Below are 9,088 nucleotides of genomic sequence, written 5' to 3' on the forward strand. Positions count from 1 at the left end.
TGAAATATTTCAGGAAGTACCATATGATCAAGAGTCAATAGTAATGAAGGAAGAAGTTCAAGCTGCAGTAAAGGCATTGGGAAAAAAAAAAAAAAAGAAAAGACTCCAGGAATCAATGGGATACCAATTGATGTGTTTCAATTTACAGAATGAGCCCTGAACATTCTCACCAGTTTATGGCAGGATATTTGGAGGACAACTGTCTGGCTGAGTGACTGGACAAAATCCATACTTGTTCAAGGAAGGTGGTCCAGGACAATGTGGAAATACCAAACAATATAATTAATATCACGTGCAAGCAAAATAATGCTGAATTAAAAAATGGCTAGAGCAGTACATACAGAACTGCCGTGTGTTCAGGCTGGATTATAAGAGACCCTTTGGCACCATGGCTATTGCCGCTGGTGTCAGATAGATCCTGGTTGAAAGCAGAGAATAACACATGAGCATTTATTTGTCCTTTTTTGACTAAGCAAAGCGTTTGATTCTGTTAATAGGTTAAGCTATATGAAATTGTCAGCATTTGACTTTTTTATCTATAACATGAGTTTTATATGAGTCAACAGTTTAAGATATGACAAAGACAAAAGGCAAAAAACATATTCTTGAACTTCTAACAATAACTGGAAACGCACTGGAATCTGTTCAAGTTTACAGTAGCAGTGATCATCCGAACATTTTTCATTTAATGATTCTATTTTGAAGTAATGGACTGAAAAAGAAGTAGAATTTGAAGGGAATTTAAAAGGAGCTCTGGTGGCCTAGTGGCAAGAAGCTCTGTTTCAATCCTAAAGACACGTGGTTTGAGGCCAGCAGCTGTTCTACGGGATGATGGGTGGTCTCCTCTCTGTGATTAACTGCCTCTGACAACCCGCCAGGGTCAGCTATGGGTCGGTTCCATTACTACGGTACTCAACAACAACAACAATTTTATTCTTACGGAGCTCTGATGGTCTACTCATGAGAACTTGTGCTACAATCACAAAGTCATGTAGCTCGAATCCACCAGCTGCTTCAAGGATGACCAATCTCCTTTTGTGTGATTAAATGCACATGAAAACCCACTGGAGAATCCACTATAGATCAATTCTAATTTGAGGGTACGCAACAAAAACAACTCTCAACCTTAAGAATTATATAAGATATGTTCAACAAAACAGACATTTTCAAAGTTATTGAAGATTCAACCAAATAACCAATAGATGACGTCAATTATCTAGTGATTGCGCCAGTCACTGAATAATGATTAAGTGACAAAGAGAAGCATAAAGAACTTATCCTTTTAGGAAACATTGCAGGTATTATGAAATGTCCCCTGCTTCTTTAATAGTTATTACCCATTGCTGTCAAGCTTATTGCACCTCATAAACTCTCCATTAGATTTCCAGGACTGTAAATATGGGAGGAGTCTGTCCATTTTTCTCCAATGGAGAAGTTGGTGGATTTGAACTGCTGACATATTTGTTAACAGAGCAACAAGCAATGCACTTCCATTATAAGAGCTCCTTGTTGTTATATACCTTTGAGCAGACTCCTTGCTGACCCATCAGTAGGTTTTCAGAAACAGTAAGTCGTGTCAGAGGTGATTGCCCACCTTTCTCTCTTGAAGAAGCTGGTGGATTTGAACTGCATGTCTTCAGGTTGCTAGTGTAGCTCATTAGGTAATAACAGGAACTAAAACAAGAAGAAAAAAAGGCTACAGTATATTAGAAAGTGCTTAAGACACGAATCTCTGATATAGACACATAAAATTCACCTTAACGCTAACTCTGGTGGACTAGTAGGTAAGGAGTTGCTCTACAAACTAAAAGCAGGAGGTTTGAATCCATCAGCTGCTGCACAGGAAAAATATGAGCAATCCCCTCCCACATGAATTACAGCCTCTGAAAATTCTACTGGACGGTCTGCTCTAAGTCAGTTTCAACTTGAAGATTATAAATTTCAAGTTTTATCATTCATCTTAAAAAGTAAAATAGTTTCTGAGTGAGAATTAAGTGATTAGTTAAAATTATCATTGTTGTTGTTGTTGTTATGTACCACCGAGTCGCTTGCAACTCAAAGAGACCCTATGTACAAGAAGAGCTCTATACCCTCTTCTATCCTGTGCCAACCAAGCCATCTCAAACACTTATTCCCACCTCTCTAGTCACAGAATTGATCCTCTCATCAAAGGTCTTCCTAAAAAAAAAAATCATATGGATTGAGGCTCAATGTCAAGAAGACAAAGATTCTCACCACTGGACCAATTGACAGCATCAAGATGGATGGTGAGGAGATTGAGATTGTTCACAGCTTTAGATTACTTGGCTTCACAGTCAACACTCTTGGCACCAGCAGCCAAGAAATTAAAAGATGTGACGGGAAAGTCTGCTGTTAGGGACCTCTCCATAGTACTGAAGAGCAATGGTGTCTCTTTGGAGACTAAGGTGCGTCTGATACAGGCCATGGTCTTTGCAATCACTTGTTATGCATCAGAAAGTTGGACAATGATGAGGGAGCATAGAAGGAGAATTGATGCCTTTGAGCTGTGGTGCTGGAGAAGAGTATTGAGGGTACCACGGATTGCCAAGAAAACAAACAGGTTCATCCTGGAGAGGGTTAAACCGGGCTGCTTCTCGGAGGCAAGGATTCTGAGGTTTCATCTGACATTGGACATGTTGTAAGGAGGGAGAAGTCCTTGGAGAGGGACATCATGCTTGTGAGGGTGGAGGGACGGTGCAGAAGGGCAAGACCCTCTATGAGGTGGATTGATTCAGTGACTGCGGTAATCGGGATAGGTGTATTGGAGACAGTGCGGTTGGCACAGGACAGAGCAGGGTTTAAGGCTGTTGTACATAGGGTTGCTATGAGTTGCAAGCAAGTCGATGGCACATAACAACAACAACAACAACAACAAAATCATGGGTCAGTGAATTCCTGGGAGGAAAAAAAATAGCGATTTAGCAATGTTTGGTCTCATTTTTTATTTTCAAAGATTTCAAAATGATACATCTCATCTATATTTATCTGTTGTTCAATTGGTACTATTCTCTCACTAGTTTTTCTCTCTTTGCTGATGATCATAAGCGAAGATAAATTTTAAGAGTATATTTCAAGCATTATTGAGTACTCTTCCTGACAGATTTGAATTTCTCTATGCTCCTAGCAACAAATGAAAAAATTATAGAGAGAGATATAGTGTTTAAAAAGTACCAAGATACCTCAGAATTAACTCCTAACCCAGTCAACTCCATACCAGAGGGCTAATATTTGTTACTCCAAAAAAGAGGAGGAATAGTAATTTCATTATTAATCTACAAGGCATGTCAGTATAAGCAATGTGTCCACTCGGTTGCCTCAGTAAAGAAAGCAAAGCTCCAACAAATCAACTTAAAGGGAATAAAGGATAACATTATCATTCACCTATTAAAGCAAGTAATCATTTCCTTTGCAATACCCATTGGAGGAATTTGTGTGTTCCTTTCATCCAACTAGTCTAGGGGTTTAGTGGTAAGGAGTTGTGCTGCCAACCCAAAGGTACACAGTTCGGATACAACAGCTGCTCCACAAGAAAGATGGGCAATTTCCCCTCTGTGCAACTTACTGCCTCTGAAAATCAGTTGGAGTGTTAGTTATGAGGTACACACAACAAAGAGCCTTTTCTAATCTTTTCACTTCCTGCCTCCAAATTCTCCCTCCATTCTAGCTCATCTTGCCCAGAACTGCCAGTTCATCCTTCTGAAAACCCTGCTTTGATCCCATCATTCTCCTTGCAGAAATTGTCTCCAACGCCCATAGGGCGGATTTCAATATTTCAGGCTAGCACAAATACTCAATTGGTAGGCACTGTGTGTCTAGAACAGTTGCTATAATAGTGAATATAAAATTTAATTGGTAAAGAAAATTATTTTACTTATTGACTCTATAAGAGTCCTCATGATCCAATAACAGGCAGCTACGGCAGAGGATCTAGGCTGTCACCTCCTAAGGCAAGTGGCTCAAAGGTACCAGCTGCTCCACTGGAGGAAGGTGGACAGTCTCCTTCCCATGTGATTTACTGCCTGAAAATCCACTGAAGACCCAGCTATGGGTCAATTCCCACTTGACGGTACAAGAACAGGAATGGCTCTGGTGGTTAATGGTGATTGTTCAGTGAAAGAAAGCAAGTGTGGGGGGGGGTGATAATAGTGATTGTTTGTGTAGCTCTCACCAGCACTAGACTAGGATATTTATCTTTCTTTAGGTACTGCCCTCAGACTCAAGACCAAACCAGTTCTTTCTGGTTTAGTTACAACTGTCGAAGGAAACAGAAGCAAGCTCAAATTTTTCTTAAGTGGGTGTACTGGAATGAAAACTGAAGTGGAAAAACAATACAGGTTAAAGCCTGCTAAAAAACAATCTTCTTCCTAGAAAACAAGGTTGGGGGCACATTACATAGCAACCAAAGTTTTACTATCAGAATTACACACAACTGTGCCTGGTACGAGATGTCAGCCAACTACACTTCTTTGAGTGAACGTTATTCTTCACAGTTCTGGAAAGAATCCAGTCTCCTACACAAGGTTCCTGAAAGGGCTACTATATCTCTTTCAAATCTCATTCTAAAATTTTGACATTCTCATTATCTTTCTGATATACTCCCATTATACAAATTCAAGTCTATTATGATTTTGCTGTATCGTGACAAAACAGTTTCAAACCAGTTGGAAGCTCTGCACAGACTACATATCCAAATCATAAAAGGGAAAAAAAATAGTAAGGTATCCCAAATGTTCCTATCAGCATCCCTATGATCTAGTCCAGCCCTTCATCCTCTGTGCTTGTTCCTACTGCCATTCCTCCATTGACGATGGCCAAAGTGACCATCTTATTAAGTGAGTACATGTCGTAGCATTGTTTAGAACTCCCAGTGGCTTAAATTACTGATTCTGGCCTATAGTGTTATATAGTACCTGCCTAGTTTGACCTTAGGGAGCTCTGGAGGCCTAGTGGTAAGGGGCTGTGCTATAATCCTGAAGGCGTGCAGTTTGAATCCACCAGCTGCTCCAAGGGAGAAAGACAGGCAGTCTCCCCCTGTGCAAATAACTGCCAAAGTAAAGCCACCACAGGGTCGCATAGGGGTTGGTTCCAACTCAATGGGACACACAACAGCAGTTTGAACGTATCTTACTTTCTTATCTTTGCTATGATCATACTGCATAATCTCTGTCCCTGGCTGGTGTAAATTGCTAGACACTATTTGCTTAATGAAAGATAGAGGTTCAAGTGCACCTAGAGGCACATTACAACAAAGGCCTGGTGTTAAACTTCTGAGAAGATCAGTCTTCACAACTCAGTAGGATGTAGTTCTACTGTGACACACTGGGGTTATCATAAGTCAGAATCAACTTGGTGGCAACTGTGAGTTTTGTTGTTTTTTCTAGCCAACTCAAGACCGTTAATACTTGTCCTTTCTTCCATTAGGAATATATTTTGTAAATTTTGCTTCTTGACTTTCTTTTTTTTTTCATAAGTCAGATCTTCATTGAATTTAGGCTGTCAGAGAGATGTGCTGAGGACAGTCTAGGTAACCCTTATTTCCACTCTATCCAGCCATTCCTTACCTCAATATTTCATTACTTATTCTACCCAGTGCATGTGAAACAATCTTTTTTTTTAATTCTGATTTGAGTAAAAGTTTAAAAATAAAATTGACTGTTTATAATTTGGGTTTGACAAGAACATTGTGCTAAGTGATACAGCACTGGTCTGTCAGTTTGCTGTATTGTGATAATTTGAGGTTGCTGTGCCACTGTTGTGTCAAATGCCATAATGATTACCTATGGAGGACAGTGTTTGGTGGAGCTCCCAGATTATGACAGGCTTGGAAGCAGTAGTGGCATCCACTTCCTAAACAACATGCCCCTGGAAATTCTATGAACATAGGAAAACAATGATAGTTATAGAACAGGGTTCAGGTCTTTTGTTCATAGGGTTGCTATGAGCTATGATCAACCTGATGTCACTTATCAACAATAACATTAATTGTGATACTCACAATAGTGAAACCCACTTTACCCACTTTCCCTTCATAATTCTCATTTGTATTAACCATTGTAACCCACCCTTTCCTGTCCTTAGGATTTTATCTTTGGACAAATGCTGCTTTTTTTGACCTTAGGTCAAGGACTGCAGTATTCAATATGGATTGAAGCGCAATATCAAGAAAACAAAAATCTCACCTCTGAGCCAATTGGCAGCATCAGGATAGATGGTGAAGAGATTGAGATTGTTAACAGTTTTAGTTTGCTTGGCTTCACAATCAACACTCTTGGTACCAGCACCCAGGAAATGAAAAGATATATTTTGTTGGGAAAGTCTGCTGTCAGAGACTTCTCCAAAGTACTGAAGGGCAACGATGTCAGTCTGAAAGCTAAGGTGCACCCGATCCAAGACATTTTGTTGTTGTTGATTGCTGTTGAGTTGAGCATGACTCATAGCAACTCTTTGAGCAAAAGACCTACTGACTTACCATAACTATCATTTCTCCAGGTTCATAGAGTTTCCAGAGGCATGTGGTTTAGGAAGTGGATGCCACTCCTTCCATAGTCTTTGCAATTACTTGCTATGTATCAGAAAGCTGAACAGTGACTAGGGATGATAGAATTGATGCCTTTGAGTTGTGGTGCTGGAGAAGAGTATTGAATATACCATGGACTACTAGGAGAACAAACAGTTTCATCCAGAAGAGGGTGAGACCAAACTGCTCCTTGGAGGCAAGGATGCTGAAGCTTCGTCTGACATACTTTGGACATGTTGCAAGGAGGGGCCAGTCTTGGAGAGGGACTTCATGCTTGGGAGGGTAGAGGGACAGCACAAGTGAGAAAGACTCTCAATGAGATAGATTGATTCAATGAAATGGGGGTAGGTATGTCAGAGAGATAATGAGATTGGCACAGGACAGATCAGGGTTTAGGGCTGTAGTATATAGGGTTGCGACTTCATAGCACATAACAAAAAACAACAGCAATATTGATTATTCTAAAAAGTGGTTGCCTCTCTGGTATTACTGGTCACTTTATAGCTTGTCTATTGTTTGGCTGAAAGTTGAGTCACAGGAGTGGGTGGGGTTTGTTCCAGGTTTGAAGGGTGACTCAAGTGTTGCACCAGTCTCTGTCAGACCAGTAAGCCTGGCATTTTCTAGGTTTTTTAGTTTTGTGAAACCATCTCTTTAGCTCTTTGTTTACATGATTACTCTCTATCTTCCTCTGCTAGACACTGTTAAAGACAGAATTCTCTGTTTTGTCCGTTGTTTTATGACCTAACCATTAGTACCTGACCTAACAAAAGTTTATTGACTGGCTGTCTGATTGATACAACCACTTTCCACAGTGCCTGGAACATGATATGTGTCCAATGAGGGTTAACTCTTTTATCATCACGATATTATGTTTAGTTATATGTATGTTTACCTTATTTGCTCTTTTGGCAAATTTGGCTCTTTCTCAGTTTTATATACTGGTATCAACATGATGCCTGACACAAAGCTGACTTTGTGTATCTAATTTTTAAATTCTAACAAACAATAGCTAGCCTCTTGTAAAGCCTGGCCAAAGATTTCATAGAAGAGTTGTATGCTTTTAACTCCACCTCAGTTTTTGACTTTGTAATTAGAAGGAATTCAATTTCTAAAAAAAAAGAGTTATAAATTTATCAAATTACACATATAAGTAAATGTTGTAAAACACATTCTATATGTTAGTGGCCTCAGGGCACAATGTAGCCCTCAGATGTGATTTCTTTTACTCAGTTGTGTATAAAAAGTTCTTTTTTTTTTTCAGAGCACATTTAAAAATCCAGAGTTCACAGCTTCTCTTGGAAAAAAACATATTTTCAGTTTATGTTTAAAAAGAGAAGAAAAAGAAAGGCAGTATGGCTAGTGTGTTCAAGTGTAAGAGGCAACTGACTCTAACGGGGCGCCAGTTTCTCACTTCAGCCTGGACCTGAGCCTTTGGGACTGTCCATTATCTTGCATGCATTTGTCACATGATCACTGGAAGATGTTGAGTTTGTGCATATTATAATAAAGAAAATTTCCATGTGGAAAACAAGGTTGTTTTATCCCTTGCTAAGGCTGATGTATTGAGGCCTTTGAATTGTGGTGTTGGTAAATTGTGTGAAGAGTATCATGAACTGACAGCTGAATAATCAAATTGTTTTGGAGGAAATGCAGCCAGGGTGCTCCTTAGAGGCAAGGTTGATGATACTTCCTCACATATCCTTTGGACGTGTTGTCAGGAAGGGTTAATTCTTGGTGAAAGAACTCCCACCCCATCATGCTTGTAAATACGAAGGGTCAGTAACACAGGATCCTTATGAGCCATAGGTGACTCATGGTCACAAGAACAACATGGTTGTGTCAGAATTTCCCCAACTTATCAGATCCAAGGTCCTGGTTTCACAAACTAGGTGTTAAAGGGGGGAAGAGGAGGAATGAGGTGATGTAGCTAATCTGAGGATAAAGGGGAGAGGAGTTGGGCTCAGATTTCATTGGTCCAGAAACTTTCAATTAAACTTTTTAAATTATCTTCTAAGAAAAAGAATATGCAAACGTTAAAAAGAAAACAACAACAAACATTTCTGAGATCTTTCCCAAAGCTTTGGAAGAAGCCCAATCAAGCAAGAGTTCCTAAAGTTTTTAAAAGTCATTAGCTTCATTGTAAATCCACATCAAGCTGAGACTTGGACAGAAACCTCTATTGAACAATCTTTTAGACTTTAAACAACCATGGTTATGGAAACGTCAAACATGAAACATTAAGAAAAGCTTGATAAGTTGATAGAAGCTGAAGTGCAGGCTTTAAGCCAAGATCAACTACCTCCTCTTCATCATTTATTTTAATCCTCTTTTTGGTCCTGAAGGTATTCCTCAGACCTTGTAATCTCAGTCACAAAGGGACAAATGCTATATGGTGCCACTGTTGTAGAATGAGGCTGGCATCGGGGTGGGGGTAAGGCTGAGAAAAACTGGATGAAATATGTTTACAGCATTGAAGTCTATGGGGGAGAGAATAGTTTAAAAGTATTATATTTTAGGGCATTATGCTTATCGTAGGAGTATGCAATGAGG

The sequence above is a fragment of the Elephantulus edwardii genome, unplaced genomic scaffold, assembly GCF_000299155.1.
Source record: "Elephantulus edwardii isolate Elephantulus edwardi_28Jun2011 unplaced genomic scaffold, EleEdw1.0 scaffold00029, whole genome shotgun sequence".
NCBI lineage: Eukaryota > Metazoa > Chordata > Mammalia > Macroscelidea > Macroscelididae > Elephantulus > Elephantulus edwardii.